A 16,038-nucleotide genomic window follows, 5' to 3' on the forward strand; every position below is an offset into this window, starting at 1 on the left:
ATTACAACACTTAAAACTACACCTAAAGACTACTTCATTGGTTGTCAAGCACTTCAGGCTGTCCTAAGGTCATGAAAGGTGCTATGCAATTCTTTCTTTCTTTCAACAAAGTTTGTTGGTGACTAGACTCCAAAAGTAACCCATTGCCAATTTAGCACAGTGAAAGTCCCGAGGTCATAATGATTTGATAAAAATCACAAGTTTCCATCCTTCCCAGTTGTTTCAAAAGACGGAGCAACAGAAAGATTGAGACAAGGCAATAAGGCACTGAAGCTTTTACAAAGAACATATCCATTTGTTCCAGATCAAAAAGGGGACAAGGGAGATGGTAAGGAGGGAACTGAACTGAAAGAGAAAGGATCATAGAATGGGATTTTAACCCTACCTGCCCAAGTAAACTCTGGGTGGATAAGCGGCTAATATCCAGCAGGAGATGTTCCTGTCATTGTCAAACTTCACCAACACTTCAGGACAGGGAACTAAGCAGCCTGTTCAAAGCTAGTGGGTTCCTTTTTTCTAAATGTGCAGATCTACCTTCAATATGGTGATCAGGTCCAGACTGCAATTTTAACTCCAACTGAAATGGAAAGGCTGCTGTGGTTTCCCCACAAGGTGCCACATTGACAAATCGAAGATAAAACTTTAAGGCAAGGAAAGCAAAGTTCATGTTGTCATATTGCAACTGAAAAATAACATAGGGATGTACAGTGTTTTTTCTACCAAACTAGCTAATGTTGCTCTGTGTTGATTTACTTGGTTAACGTTTGTACCAATTAACACATGCCACTATTTTTATCTGCACAATGCCCCTGGGTCCTGCAAACATCAATATGATTCCTCTTCTCTGCAATAACATTACAGCACCATGATTTTTTGAGGCCAAAATAAACTTTACGAACAATTAAACGTGTAAGCGCAGAAGGGCTTGAAGGACAGACCCAGCTCAAGTCAACCACAATCTGGGTATGTCATCAGCTCACTAAGTGATAGAAAGCAACATTTTGGCCTTAAAGGTCAGGAATTTAAGATTATGTAAGACCATGGGTTCAAAAGGGCAAGACACGAGGCCACAAAGGACGATTTTGTTCGGTTTTTCAGCCACCTTTCATAAACCTTCGGACTACTTGGTGCAATCAGCAAAATTCCCAGGAGGGGCAAGTGACAAATTTTAACAGTAGTAATGTGGAATCACAACTGCTAGGTGAAGCACTTGGCAAGAGTGGTTAATGAATCATATTCTGGTATCAACAAACAACAGCAAACCCATTATACAGCAATGTAACGTTAAGTCTGTAGTACAATATAATGCTTTATAATCTTTGTGAATTAGTCGGAGACAAAACTTAAACTTGTGTTGACGGTTATTCTTAACTTTTGTGTTTTCGTTTTGAATGGTAAGCAAATGCGTAATATGATGCTAATAAATGATGACAGTCTCTCAAATGGAACATTTTTAAATTAAGGCGGTACTATATGGGCAGAATTTTCCCAGCCCTGTGGAGACAGCATTGGTGACTGGGTAGAGGGTGGTAGTGGTGGTAGCGGGCACCAGGAAATTCATTAAACAAAGAATTGGGCCACCTCCCCAATATGTTCCCAGAGTGCATAACAGTGATAGCAATCCACCCAGCAGCATCAGGAATTCAATTAAGGTATTTACTGAACCAATTAGTGCTAATTTTACCACAACAAACCATCCTCTGAGCGTCACACCATGACCCCACTCTGTCAGCATCCTGGCAACTTAGAGGAGGAAGTTGCACTGCAGCAGGTCAGAGATGCAATCAATTTGGAGGATTTTTTAAATGTGCACCTGCAAAAGAATGGAAAGGATGCGGTCTTCCCGGGTTAGGTCTTCCCAGGTTAGAGGCTTACCACAGCGCCAGCGGCTCCTTGAAATTCCTCAGGCCTCAGCAATGCTCTACTGGTGGGACAATGAAGGCTGCCAACCACTCTAGCAATGGTCCGTGATCAGTCAAACTCCCGTCTCTAGAACCTGACCTATCTCCCTAATTGGAATGGCGAAATTAGAGGCAAAATTGGCTGGATTCCATAAAATTAAACTGGCCAGTGTGTGACTGAACCATGCAGGGTCGGTCAAAAATTTTCAAGGTGTGGAGGATTCCAGCCCATCTGTCCCCTCAATAGTAACAGATCCTTTCTACATGTGGCCTATATACTCAATTGTAATATCATTGGGTTAAAACTCAGACAACACACTTTCCCAGATCCCTGTGAAACTCCATCTACCACTAACAAAACATTCATGGACTCAGAGTTTTAAAAAAATTATTTGTTGGTCAGCTGGACATTGTAACACTCATATATAAAACAGTTCTCATTCTTTGAAAAGCTAACAGTTACTACGATAGTCATTGTCATCTGTGGCCATCATCTCTGTGATGTCACCAGACTCAGTCCCTGCCTCAGCTCATCAGCTGTCGAAACCCTCAACAATACCTTTTTTATCTTTAGACTTAGCCACTCTTATGCAGCCCTGGCCGGACTCCCATTTTCTATCTTTTGTAAACACGTACTCATCCAAAACTCTGTTGAAACGTCCTAACTCGCACCACGTTCTGTTCACCCACCACGCCTGTGCTCACTGATTTTCACTCCACTACCACCTCAATTTTTAAGTTCTCATCTTGGTGTTTGAAACCCTTCATGATAGTACAACTACAATTAAATGCATTCCTGGAGGCTTCATCACAAGACCTACCTCCACACTCCAGCCATCAGTCAGCCAACACATCGATCCTTGTGATGCACTGCCATCCTACTCCAGTTGGAAAGCAACAAGACTCTTTACCCAATTGGATGATACTTAACTTGTCAGCCAAACAGCCCTTTTCTCCTAATTTCAATATTTTTATATCTGGTAAAGAAAACGATAAAAAACAATATTTTTAATGTCCCAATGATTTTTCTCCAGGGTTGCACACAGCAGTACCCTGGAGATTGATCTTCAATTCCTAGCAAACTACTTCAATCCTGGAGGGTTAGCAACAGTACTTCATGACCTCACTCCTCCCTATCTCTATAACCTCTTCCAGTCCTACAATGTTCCATGGACTCAGAATTCCACTAACACACTTATCCTTTCCCCCACTCTCTTTGCCTCATCCTTGACAGCCTGCCTTTCAGCAAACTAGGTCCTAAAATCCGGAATTTTCTCTCTAATCATCCTAGTCTTTCCACGTCCTCTTCTTTAAGGCTGTTGTTAAACGTACATCTTTGACCAAATATTTAGACACCAGTCCTAATATATTATTTGGCTCAGTGTTATATCAGTATGCTCCTGTGAAGGACCTTGGGACATTTTCTGACATTAAATGCCATATATAAATGAAAGGTATTGTTGTTGATGATTTTCTTTGCTATGGTAAAGTGTATATAGGTGAACAAGAGCAGAATGAAGCTCTATTTACAGTAGGTTGGGGAAGAGAAAGTTATTTATCTAGATTCAGGAATGGTGCAAATCCCTTAAAAGGGGCCCTTCAACATTGCTTACACCTTCCTAGCTTACTCACTTATCATCATCACATTAAATTCAGTTGGGAGGATCTGGTGCTTTACAGATGAGAAGTTGACAGCAGAGACTGGAGTCCAGTGCCTGGCTTACTCTTCCAATGGCTGCAGATAAGATTTCAGCTGAATTTTTTCTTGTTGCTTTTTTTTTTGCGAAGCTTTTACTTATTCCTACTTTCCTCTTCTTTCCACTGCCTTTTTTGACTCACTTCCCCATCTCCTTATGTTCTGATTGTTTGTTTGTTGCCTTTACAGAGGGAGCAATTTTGGAATGTGGCCACATAAGGAACCAGATTATGGAATTGGCAGACTGACAGGGAAGTAGGTGGGTACAAAAGAAGCAAAACACAAAATAAAAGCATGCAATGCTTGTGTAAAATCAATAATTTGTCAATCACAGGGTCCCACACCAGGTATAAAGAAGTCACCTTCATTGTAATGGAAACAAAATGGTGAAGAGAGCCCAAGTTAATGAATAAATACACAGGAAAGGAGGAACAGCAAACTCCAAGTCACAAATCACAGGTAGGACTTGGAAAGAAAGGGCAGCATTAGAATGCTGAAACAGATAGGGAGATTATTATGTATAAGAACAATGTTTTTGTTTGGTGTAATTACATAATTTTGGTGTGTTATGTTATAAATGTTATTTATATGGCTATATATTCTGCTAATTTGAAAAAGAAAGACCTTTTGGAAACACTGAACATATATGTTTAAAAGAGGTAACTTCTCTGTGGGGTCTGCATTTCAGCTGCTTGGTTATAAATAAAACAATTATTTTATCTGGTAAAAAAAATGCATGATTTTTTTTCCCTGACATAGACTTGATTTAATGTGCCTCCCACAGATATAATATGTGACGCATTAAATGCAAAGAAGATTATATAGATAAATGTCATTACATAGATGTTGAACAAATGAGTCACAGTAAGAATGTCAAAGCTATTCAATAAATGATTAATTAATAAATACTTTTAAAAGTATAAAGTCCTTTTAAAAAATATTAAGGGTCACGTTTAGGGTATTGTACAACAAAATGGAAAATGTGGAACTCCCATCCAATTCTGTAAATACACATCGGTATTTGAATGAAATGCGAGTTCAGACAGATCAGAAATTTGGATGCTTGATTGAAACCTAGAAGATTATGAAAGCAGCAGGCTTTTTAAAAATCTTGCTGCTGTGCTCTTGCCACTATGCTGTATGTTCGCCAAAATTAAAGCAAAAAGATGGCTTTTTAATGAAATACCAAATGCACCAATCCCAAAATTGCAATACTTATATTCATGGGCAGTCAGGCAGTAAATGAACACAAAGTGCAAAACGCTTTCTTTAAAAGAAACTTAATCTAAAAACTGCAAGTCAATTGATAAATCTCCAAAAATCCTGTCAAGGACATTTGCTCCCTTTATGCATGCTTAACCAAGTCCCAAACTTTTATTATAACCTATGCTACCCTTAATCATGATAATCATAAACAAAAGTACACAATTATTTAAGATAATTTAGTGACAATCGAACAAGTACCTGTGTATAAATAAGCATTTTTAAAAGCAATACCTGTAACTTCAAGGCTGAATAATAAATGTTGATTTCTTTTCCGAACAATGTTTATTTTAAAATACACATTGGTAATTAAGATTTTGCAGAACACATAAGCTTTTCAGATTAACTCAAAGGATCAGTGGGGGATGATTGTATCCTCTGATTGGAGAAGTTGGTAATGATGGTTCATCAAATTAGAATGAGAATGTTTTGTGACAGGAATGGTTCGTGAAAATACATCTTTTAAGGGCAAAATGGATAAACATTAGAAGCAGAAAACAATACTCTCTCTCAGTCACATCCCCTGTATGGCAGTGAGAGTAGCTTTAAATTCCTCTTTCACAGAGCAGGCAAAGGTACGACAGGCTGAATGGCCTCCATGATTCTTTACTTCAATTCAAGTCAAAAGCTCAGGGCACCAGATTGTGGTTTCCAATTATAAATAAATGTCACAAAATATCATAGGTTATTTGTAATGTTTGGCATGAAGAAAAATTAAAAACACAAACTGAAACAGGCATGGTACATATTTAATTACAGCGTTTGACTACCACGGCTGCACTCAATTCTGATTATTACCTCATGAGGTTAACTTTATTTTTCTACTTAACTTCAGACTGAAGATAGCTGTTCTTTTAAAAAAATTCCTACAGCAGGTCATTTAGGGAGCAATTATCCATTGAGCTGTTGACAGAGGAGCTTTCACATCAGCCTGAGGTGTGAGAGTTGACCAACAGCAAGTTATTCCAGTAATTAGAAATGAAACTGCTACATTCACATAACCTTGCCAGGAAAGAATACTTCTGATGAATACACTTCCATTGCAAATTTCAAACACGGGGGGAGAAAATAAAAATCAATGACCAGGGAACACAACGTAGACTCTGATAGCAACCTCCCAAAAACAGCTCACCTTTATATATGCACTTTTAATAATGGATTTCAAGATGGCTCCTGACGTAGTGTGCTTCATACGGAATTCCTTACATGTACAGTGTGGATGAAAGTGCCATTCATTGCACTTTCACCCCTAATCTCCAACTTTTACATTCATCTGAATTTAATAATAAGTGCATTTTAGCCCCAACTATAAGTCAACTGCTAGCTTAAAGCATTACTGTCCACCCACAACCTTTCTCCGTGAGCACTGGCTCTTTCTCCAAACGCTTGGACTTCTCTGGACCTCAAGGCTTCTGAATTTTGCCACGAGTGTTGGGAACCCAACACCAAAACCCGTCCCGGCCACTTACGTTTCAGTAGTCCAGCCACTGCCTTAGTTTTACGGAAAGTGGCTACTCTGCATTTGCTGTCCAATTCAGAATGCTGTGGAGGCAGGAGGGCCAATCAGGAGCCAGCATGTGAGGGAAGCTGGCGGCCTGCACTGTGGCTGCATTCCCATGACTGTGACACAGGGGGGAGCACTGAAAAAGAGAGAGGGGGAAGGAGGGAGGGAGGGGCTGGAATGGTTTTATTCATCCCGAGCACTCTTGGCGGCAACCAACTCTCAGAAAGACACCGGCATGCCTCCGCCTACCCTGGACCACAGGCTTCCCGTTGCCTTCCAAACACCGACTAATCACATGCCGAGCTGCTGGGTCTTCAAGCTGTGCGCTCCCCTCCTGGGAGCTGGCAGGCCAAGCACACCACAGGTGTCCAGTTTGCCTCTGGAAAAGCTGGAATGGCATGGAAAAATGGAGCCTAATTATCAAGTCACCTGTTCCAATTGGCTCCCTGTCACTGCCGGGGTGAGTAGCCATTGGCACTGCAATGCCATATTCTCCACCCAAGCAAAAGTGTGCGGAGGCAGTAACACGTCATGGAACCTGCCCACCATGTTTTGCTGCCACTTTCCCGGTATCGCCCCGAGCCCCGCCGCCTCTGTGCCTCCAAGGCACTGGGAAAATTCCAGCCTACACTCCTGCACTGGATGACCCTGCAAGACTCAACTACAATGTCTTTAATTGTTGTTCTGTTGCTTAGATTACCAAGTAATTTCGATCAGCTTACAAACCTTCCCCCACCGTTGCTGTTCCATGCTGAGCCTGTCACTAGCGTACTGGTTTTATTGGGGTTTTTTTTGGTTTCAGCTATAATCTGGTTCACTCTCCCAGCAGAAGTATATTTCCTGCTGCTTATGGATCTGCAGGTGATCTCTAACTTCTCCACCATTTCCTATCTGCCCTGCAACCAATTCTACACACATGGAAATGCCTCAATCAGTTTGTTCTCTGATACTCTGGGAGTCTGGGAAATGTTTCCTGCAGTTGGCATTGCGGTGACGCAGTCTGGGAAGAGTGTCCTGCAGTCAGCATCGCGGTGAAGCAGTCTGGGAAGAGCATCCTGCAATCAAGTCAGTTCTTGTTGCAAATAAGAAGAGTGACATCACAAGACAGCGCGAGAGAGTGGAGGAGAGATCAGAACCAGCGCAAGTGCGGGGAAACGTCAAAAAGTGACGTCAGCGCAAAGGTGAAAGCATTGGTGAGTAGTGGGCAAGTGTTTGCTCCAGCTTTTCTCCAGTTTAAAATAGATTAAGCGAAGAAAGGGTAAGTGTTCTACTTTTTATTTAAAGTACAAAAATAATTTAACATTTTTTACTGTATTTAACTTAAAGTAAGACGTTTTTTTCAACTAGAGACATGGCAGGGCAGCTCAGTCCTGTGTTTTGTACCACCTGCAAAATGTGGGAAGTTCTAAATGCTCCTTGTGCTCTGAATGACATGTGCAGGGAATGCCACCAGATGCAGCTACTTGAGCTCCTAGGTTCGGAGATGGAGCAGCAGCTGGAGACACTGAGGTGCATCCACGAGACTGAGCGCTTCGTGGATAGCATGTTTTTAGGGTCACCCCACAGCTTACAGAAGCACAGACAGGGACCAACAGTCAGAGGAAAGGTGTCAGGCAGGTAGTCAGAAAATCCCCAGGGTGCATCTCGCTCGAGAACCGTTTTCGAGTGTTGGAAAATGGTGAGAGTGACGGTTCCTCTGGGGACTGCAGCCACACACTTATGGCACTGAGTGGCGCACCTTCATGATGGGGGGGTAGGAAAAAGAGGGGAAGTGCAATAGTGGTAGGAGACTCGAAAGTAAGGGCAACAGGCAGGCGTTTCTGAGGCTGTAGACGTGACACCAGGATGGTATATTGCCTCCCTGGTGCCAGGGTCAAGGATGTCACTGAATGGCTGCAGGGCATTCTAAAGGGGGAGGGCAAACAGACAGAGATCGCGGTACAAATTGGTGCCAACGACATAGGTAGAAAGAGGGATGAGGTCCTGCAAGCAGAATTTAGGGAACTAGGAAACATTAAAAAACAGAACCTCAAAAAGGTAGTAAACTCTGGATTACTTTCGGTTCCACACATTAGTGAGTATAGAAATAGGAGATTGGTCCAGATGAATGCGTGGTTGGAGAGATGGTGCAGGAGGGAGGGCTTTAGATTTCTGGGACATTGGGACTATTTCTGGGGACGCTGGGACCTATACAAGGCAGACGGGTTGCACCTGAACCGGAATGGGACCAACATCCTTGCGGGGAGGTTTGCATGTGCTGTTGGGGAGGGTTTAAACTAACTTGGCAGGGGGATAGGATCCTGAGAGGAGGTTCAGCAGGCGGAGATGCACAGTCAGAATGAGAAGAGAGAGCAAGCAAGTCTGGAAGGCATAGACATTATAGGCCGGTTAAGGCACAAGGGAGTTTGGCAAAGTTGGATGGTATTTATTTTAATACAAGGAGCCTGACGAATAAGGCAGATGAGTTGAGGGCACAAATTAACACATGGAAGTATGATTTCAGTGCTGTCACAGAGACATAGTTGAGAGAGAGGCTGGATTGGCAGCTTAATATTCCAGGATATAGGGTCTTCAGGCGAGATAGGAAAGGAGGTAAAAGAGGACGGGGTATTGCAATATTTATAAGGAATTAATTACAGCAGTAAGGAGGGATGATATCTTATAAGGCTCCTCAAATGAAGCCATATGGGTGGAACTGAAAAACAAAAAAGGAACAATCACATTGCTGGGAGTGTACTATAGGTTTCCAAACAATCAGAGAGAAATAGAAGAGCAGATATGTAGGCAAATTTCAGAGAAGTGTAAAAATAATAGGGTAGTAATAGTGGGGGGTTTCAACTTCCCCAACATTAACTGGGTTAGTCATAGTCTGATAGGATTAGAGGGAGCGGAATTCTTAAAATGCATCCAGGGGAACTTTTTAAGCCAGTATGTAGAAGGACCTACAAGAGAGGGGATGGTCCTGGGCTTAATTTTAGGGAATGAAGCTGGGCAAGTGGTAGAGGTATCAGTCGGGAAGGATTTTGCAGATAGTGATCATAACTCCATTAGATTCAAGGTTGTTATGGAAAAGGACAAGGATGGGCCAGAAATCAGAGTTCTAAATTGGGGGAAGGCTGATTTTAATAAGATCAGATACGATTTGGCCAGAGTGGACTGAGAGCAGCTAGTTTTAGATAAATCCACATCAGAGCAGTGAGACTCATTCAAGAAGGGAATAGGGAGTAGGGAGAGTACAGGGCCAATATATTCCAGTAAAGACAAAGAGTGGGACCAACAAATCCAGGGAACCCTGGATGTCGAGGAATATACAGGATTGGATAAAGAGAAAAAGGGAGGCTAATGGCAGATATCCAGGGCTCAAAACAGTGAAAGCCCTAGAGGGGTACAGAATGTGTAAGGAGGAAACATAAAAAGGAAATTAGGAGAGCAAAAAGCGGGCATGAAAAAACATTGTCAGGTAAAATAAAAGGAAAACCCAAAGTTATTGTACAAGTACATTAAAAGTAAGAGGATAACTAGGGAAAGAGTAGGGCCCATTAAGGACCATAGTGGTAATTTGTGTGTGGAAACGGAAGACATAGGTAGGGTTCTAAATGAATACTTTGTGTCCATGTTCACAAGTGAGAGGGACGACGTGGGTATGGAAATCAGGCAGAAGGAAGGACTGTGATATAATTAAAGAAATTAGCATAAAAAGGGAGGCGGTTCCAAGTGGTCTGGCAGGCTTCAAAGTAGATAAATCTCCAGGCCCAGATGAAATGTATCCCAGACTGTTGAGTAGGCAAGGGAGGGGATAGCAGGGGTCCTGGCAATAATTTTCAATACTTTTCTGGCCACAGGAGAGGTGCCAGAGGACTGGAGGGCAGTCGATGTTATTCAAGAAGGGACGAAGGAATAAACCAGGGAATTACAGGCCAGTTAGTCTAACCTCACTGGTGGGGAAACTATTGGAAGCAATTCTGAGGGACAAAATTAATCTACATTTGGGAGAGGCAGGGATTAGTCAAGGATAGTCAGCATAGTTTTGTTAAGGGGAGGTCATGTCTGACCAATTTGATTGAAGTTTTCCAAGAGGTGAGCAGGTGTGTAGATGAGGGCAATGCATTTGACATAGTCTACTTGGACTTCAGCAAGGCTTTTGATGAGGTCCTGAATGGGAGACTGATAACGAAGGTAACAGCCCATGGGATCCAAGGCAATTTGGCAAACTGGATCCAGAATTGGCTGTGTGGCAGGAAGCAGAGGGTGATGGTTGAGGTGACTGGATGCCTGTATCCAGTGGGATTCCACAGGGATTGGTGTCGGGTCCCTTGCTGTTTGTGGTATATATAAACAATTTAGACTTGAATGTAGGAGGATTTTTCAGTAGGTTCACGGATGACACGAAAATTGGTGGAGTGGTAAATAGTGAGGAGGATAGCCTGAGATTACAGGAGGATATAGACGGGCTGGACAGATGGGATGATCAGTGGCAAATGGAATTTAATCTGGGTAAGTGTGAGGTGATGCATTTGGGCAGGACAAATAAGGTACGGGAATACACGATGAATGGTAGGATCCTGGGAAGTACCAAGGATCAGAAGGACCTTAGTCTGCGTGTCCACTGATCCCTTAAGGTTGCGGGACAGGCAGATAAGGTGGTTAAGAAGGCATATGGGATACTTCCTTTTATTAGCCGAGGCTTGGAATACAAGAGCAGGGAGGTTATGCTGGAACTGTATAAAATGTTTGTTCGGCCACAGCTAGAGTATTGCGTGCAGTTATGGAATCTGCATTATAAGAAGGATGTGATTGTACTACAGAGAGTGCAGAAGAGATTTACCAGGATGTTGCCTGGGCTGGAGAACTTTAGTTAGGAGGAGAGATTGGATAGGCTGGGGTTATTTTACCTGGAGCAGAGGAGATTGAGGGGGGACATGATTGAGGTGTATAAAATTATGAGGGGCATAGATAGGGTAGACAGGAAGGAACATTTCCCCTTGGTGGAGGGATCAACACCCAAGGGTCACAGATTTAAGGTAAGGGGCAGGAAGTTTAAAGGGGATGTGAGGAAGAAGTTTTTCACCCAGAGGGTGATGGGAATCTGGAACTCACTGCCTGAAAGGGTGGTTGAGGCATAAACCCTCATAACACTTAAGTATTTAGATGTGCACTTGCAATGCCATGGCATACAAGGCTATGGGCCTAGTGCTGGAAAATGGGATTAGAATAGTTAGGTACTTGTTTGACCGGCGCAGACTCGATGGACTAAAGGGCCTTTTTCTGTGCTGTAGACCTCTATGACTCTACCCATCAAAGTCATTTAGACTTCATTTGCCCACCACATCTATACCCAAACATGGACAACAGCTCAGTGATGCTCCTAGTCAACTTCACTCTACCTACGTCAACTTTAATGCACCATGGGACCTCTGGCACTATCTCTGGACTCCCTCTCCAATGGATAGATGTGACCTAATAATTGCAACATTACCAGCTCTTTGTAACTGGAGTTCTCTATATCCATTCAAGTGTATGTTTATTGACTATCATTCTAGATCAAACCCCATCTCTTCTAATTTAATGATTTTCCCCCATTTGTACAGATTTTTTTCTTGTCCCCGAGATCATTCTCCCTGGGTGTTCCACCTCTTTCATTTCTGCCCTCTCAACTCATGCCACCCAAGGCTCAATTCCCTCTTAGTTGAGCCTACAGCTTACCTTCCTTCTTCCCATGACATCTTCCGAAGGATCTACTAAGACACTTGTCGCTGCCTCCTTATGAGCAGCAGCCCCAACTGCCCCATCCTGCACACTTGTCAACCTTCCCACCCAGTCACCCCATTGGAGTCCAGCCTTGAAAAGTCCCTCCCCACCCCACACCCCCCACCACCCCCCCCAATCCTATCCATCCTATCCCTCCTGCTGTGGATCCTGTGGACCCTGCCAGTGCTCCGGCCATTGCCACCACTCTCTGCATCTGCTTCTTGCATGGGCATTCAATTGTGAACAAAGCCCTTGCTTGGAGGGCATGGAGGAAAGTCTGAGACAAAATCAGTGACAATCAAGGAAATTATATTTTGATGTTTATTGCTGAAGTCATGGTCCATTAGGGGGTAGGAAGATGTCAAAGCATTGGTGTTCAGCCTACACTAGGGAGAGGTCGGTTCATCAAACAACAGCAGAACAACATCTTTGTTCCAGTCTTGTTCGGGTCAACTTTACTTCCAATCTCCGCCCTTCCCTCACCTTCAAATGGTCCATCTCCCTTCTCTTCCCTTCCCTTTCTCAACTTGTCTCCACTTCTGGGGATAGGTTGCTGACATATAGTCACAATAAACCCTAAAGTAAAAGCAAAACCTCAGTTCTAAAAAGGAGTCACATTGGACTCAAAACATTATCTGTTTTTCTCTCTCCGCAGATGCTGCCAGCCCTGCTGAGTTTTCTAAAATTTTGTTTTTAATTCACTTTAAAACCACTGCCTCCCACAGCTACCTTGACCACACTTCCTCATACCCAGCTGAGAACATTATTCTATTCTCCAGTTTCTCTACATCCACCACCACATCTGTTCTGACAATGCTACCTTCTATATCAGTGCTTCTGATAATGGCCTCCTTTTTCCTCAGCCAAGGATTCCTGCGCCCCACCATGACTGACAGGGCCCTCCACCCATTCCATTTCTCACATGTCTGCTCCAGCCCCTTTCTCCTCCTTCTTAGAATGACAATAGGGTTTCCCCTTGTCCTCACCTTCCAGTTCAACGTCTGCACATTCAATGAATCATCCTCCACAATTACCACCGCCTCCAGCATGATGCCAACACCAAACACATCTTCCTCTCCCCTCATCTTTCAACATTCCAAAGGGACTGCATCCCCCTGAGAAATTCTTGTCACTGCAACACCTCCTCTTGTTCCCACCGCACCTTCCCATGCAACTACAGGAGATTTAATACCTGTCCTTTTTATCTCCTCCTTTTCCGCTTCTTCCATGTACAACAGCAACTCCTTGCACTCCTTTCAATTTAGCATACTGTAATTGCTACTCACAATACAGTCTCCTCTATAATGGGTAGGAGACCAAACACAGATTGGATAACCTCTTTATAGAACAAAACAAAAACAGAATTACCTGGAAAAACTCAGCAGGTCTGGCAGCATCGGCGGAGAAGAAAAGAGTTGACGTTTCGAGTTCGTTTTCTTCTCCGCCGATGCTGCCAGACCTGCTGAGTTTTTCCAGGTAATTCTGTTTTTGTTTTGGATTTCCAGCATCCGCAGTTTTTTTGTTTTTATCTTTATAGAACAACTCCATTCCGTCTGCAAGCATAAACCACCGCCCCCCCAACCCTGAGTGAGCTTCCAATCACTTGTCATTTTAATTCCCCGCCCCACTCCCACTCTGTCCTCAGCCTCCTGCACTGTTCCACTGAACCTCAAAATAAACCCGAAGGAGCAGGTTTTTTTTCTACAGCAATTGCTGATGATTCAGTTTTCCCTATTTACCTCTCGTTCAGGCCCATCTTTTGTTTCTTTACTTGACCCATTACCATTCCTTTTTGCATTGTCCCACCATCCCTTTTGCCACTGAATCTCTCCTGACTTCCACCCAATCACGAACATTAAATTTTGTTCTTTTCTCCTCTCACTTGCCCTGCCTCTCTACTTGCTTAAAACCTGTTGCATCTTTACCCTTTCTTAGTTCTGATGACCTGAAATGTTAACTTTGTTTGTGTCTACAGATGCTGCCAGACCTGCTGGGTATTTCCGGCATTTCTCTGTTTTATATCAGATTTCCAGAACCTGCACTATTTTGCTTTTTATGCTGAAATGACCACTTCGCCTAAATCAAAGCAGCACAGATCCAACCCCATCACTTCTAATTTAATCCTTTACCCCCATTTGTACTTTTTTCCTTATTCCCTTGAGATCATTCTCTCTGGTTGTTACACCTCTTTCATTTCTTCCCTCTCGGGTTACACTGCCCTCTCAAATCCTCAAGCCATCCGAGGCTCGATTCCCTCTTAGTTGAGCCTACAGCTTCCCTTTCTTCTTCCTGTGACATCCTCCAAAGGGCCTACTGAGACACTAGATAAAAGGACAGAGAAAAAGGACAGGTATTACATCTCCTGTAGTTGCATGGGAAGGTGCGGTGGGAACAAGAGGAGGTGTTGCAGTGACAAGAATTTCTCAGGGGGATGCAGTCCCTTTGGAATGCTGATTGATGAAGGAAGGGGAAGATGGGTTTGGTGGTGGCATCACACTGAAGGTGGTGGAAATGGTGGAGGATGATTCATTGAATGTGCAGACAGTGAATTTGAAGGTAAAGACAAGAGGAAACGCTACTGTAGTTCAAAATAGCCAGCACACACATCAAACCACTATATTTTTCCCTCAAAAAACTACCATCCATCCACAAACCAGAAAGTGCCACAAAATGAGTTAAAAATGTTCAACTTCTATCAGTGACTACATTGCTTTTCATGACACAAATTTTCTCTTGGCACCAACTTTACATTACCAGTAAATAAATCCAAGGGTGAAATGAATATATATATATATTGCTATATCCCTTTCCACCATGAATTATTGTCCCTTTTCTGAGACTCAGGATTAAAGTTCTAGAAGGGTCTCAGTGCCACAGTGATTCTTAAAGATATGGTAAGTTCCACCATGAGTTACACCGCATGACAACTAGAAGGATGCCATTCGTATGCCTGGCAAAATTTATCAGAAGTCATGATTCCTACCAAAATCAATGACAAAACAACTAGAGTCCCACAGGGGAGGTGGTGGCATAGTGGTCATGTCAATGGACTAAGTAATTCAGAGGCACAGGGACATGGCAGCCGAGGCGGCTGGTGGAATTTAAAAGTTCAATAAATAACCTGGGATTGAAAGCTCTCACAGTGATAGTGACCATGAAACCAACATCAATTGTTGTTAAAAAACCCATCTGGTTCACTCATGTCCTTCAGGGAAGGAAATCTGCTGTTCTTATCAGGTCTGGCCCACATGCGACTCCAGAACCACAGCAATGTGGTTCATTTGTCAACTGCCCTCTAAAATGGTCTAGCAAGTCGCTCAGTTCAAGGGCAATTTGCCAGCGACAAATCTAGTCACATCCCATGAAGGAATTGTCTTGAATTTTTAGGTCATCGTCATCTAAGCACCATGTTGAGTGACATAAGGTGACTCTAATCTTCCAAACCTTCCAATCATAGCAACAGTGGATGATCATTGTTGTAGTTCTGGCTAAGCCAGTCTTTAATGTTGTCTAGCAGCTTCCTTCGCTGTCGACCTCTTGTTCTTCTTCTGTTAATCTTTCTGGTGGTGATTAGTTTAAAAAATGGATTCCAATACAGGACAGCAATGGTAGGATTGTCAGGGTCACTTTCAGTGCCACACATTAATCAGGACAAAATAAGCCAGGCCATGGGGCAAACACTTCACTGTCACTGCAGTCTGTGGGGTGGGGGAGGGACACCGAAGACTCAGAATTCAGAGGCATTAGGATTGGTTCTGGGACAGAAGTACTATAAGGATGGTATAATTCAGATCAGAACTGAGATCAATACCTTTTGAAAGAAAATTAAAAAAGCTTTTGTGGCGTGTGTTTAAATAGATATTGGGGGTTAGGGTTGCCAGCCCTCCCAGAATGGCTAAGGAGTCTCCTGGAATCGGCATTAATCT

The 16,038-nt window shown here is 43.0% G+C and overlaps 1 protein-coding gene across 12 annotated transcripts in view; it reads right to left on the minus strand.

Moving 5' to 3' along the window:
* LOC121277003 (tyrosine-protein kinase JAK2-like) overlaps positions 1-16,038 on the minus strand; it is a 263,167-nt gene that overhangs the window by 163,178 nt on the left and 83,951 nt on the right. The window lies entirely within an intron of this gene.

Source organism: Carcharodon carcharias, chromosome 4 (assembly GCF_017639515.1).
Source record: "Carcharodon carcharias isolate sCarCar2 chromosome 4, sCarCar2.pri, whole genome shotgun sequence".
In the NCBI taxonomy this organism is placed as follows: Eukaryota; Metazoa; Chordata; class Chondrichthyes; order Lamniformes; family Lamnidae; genus Carcharodon; species Carcharodon carcharias.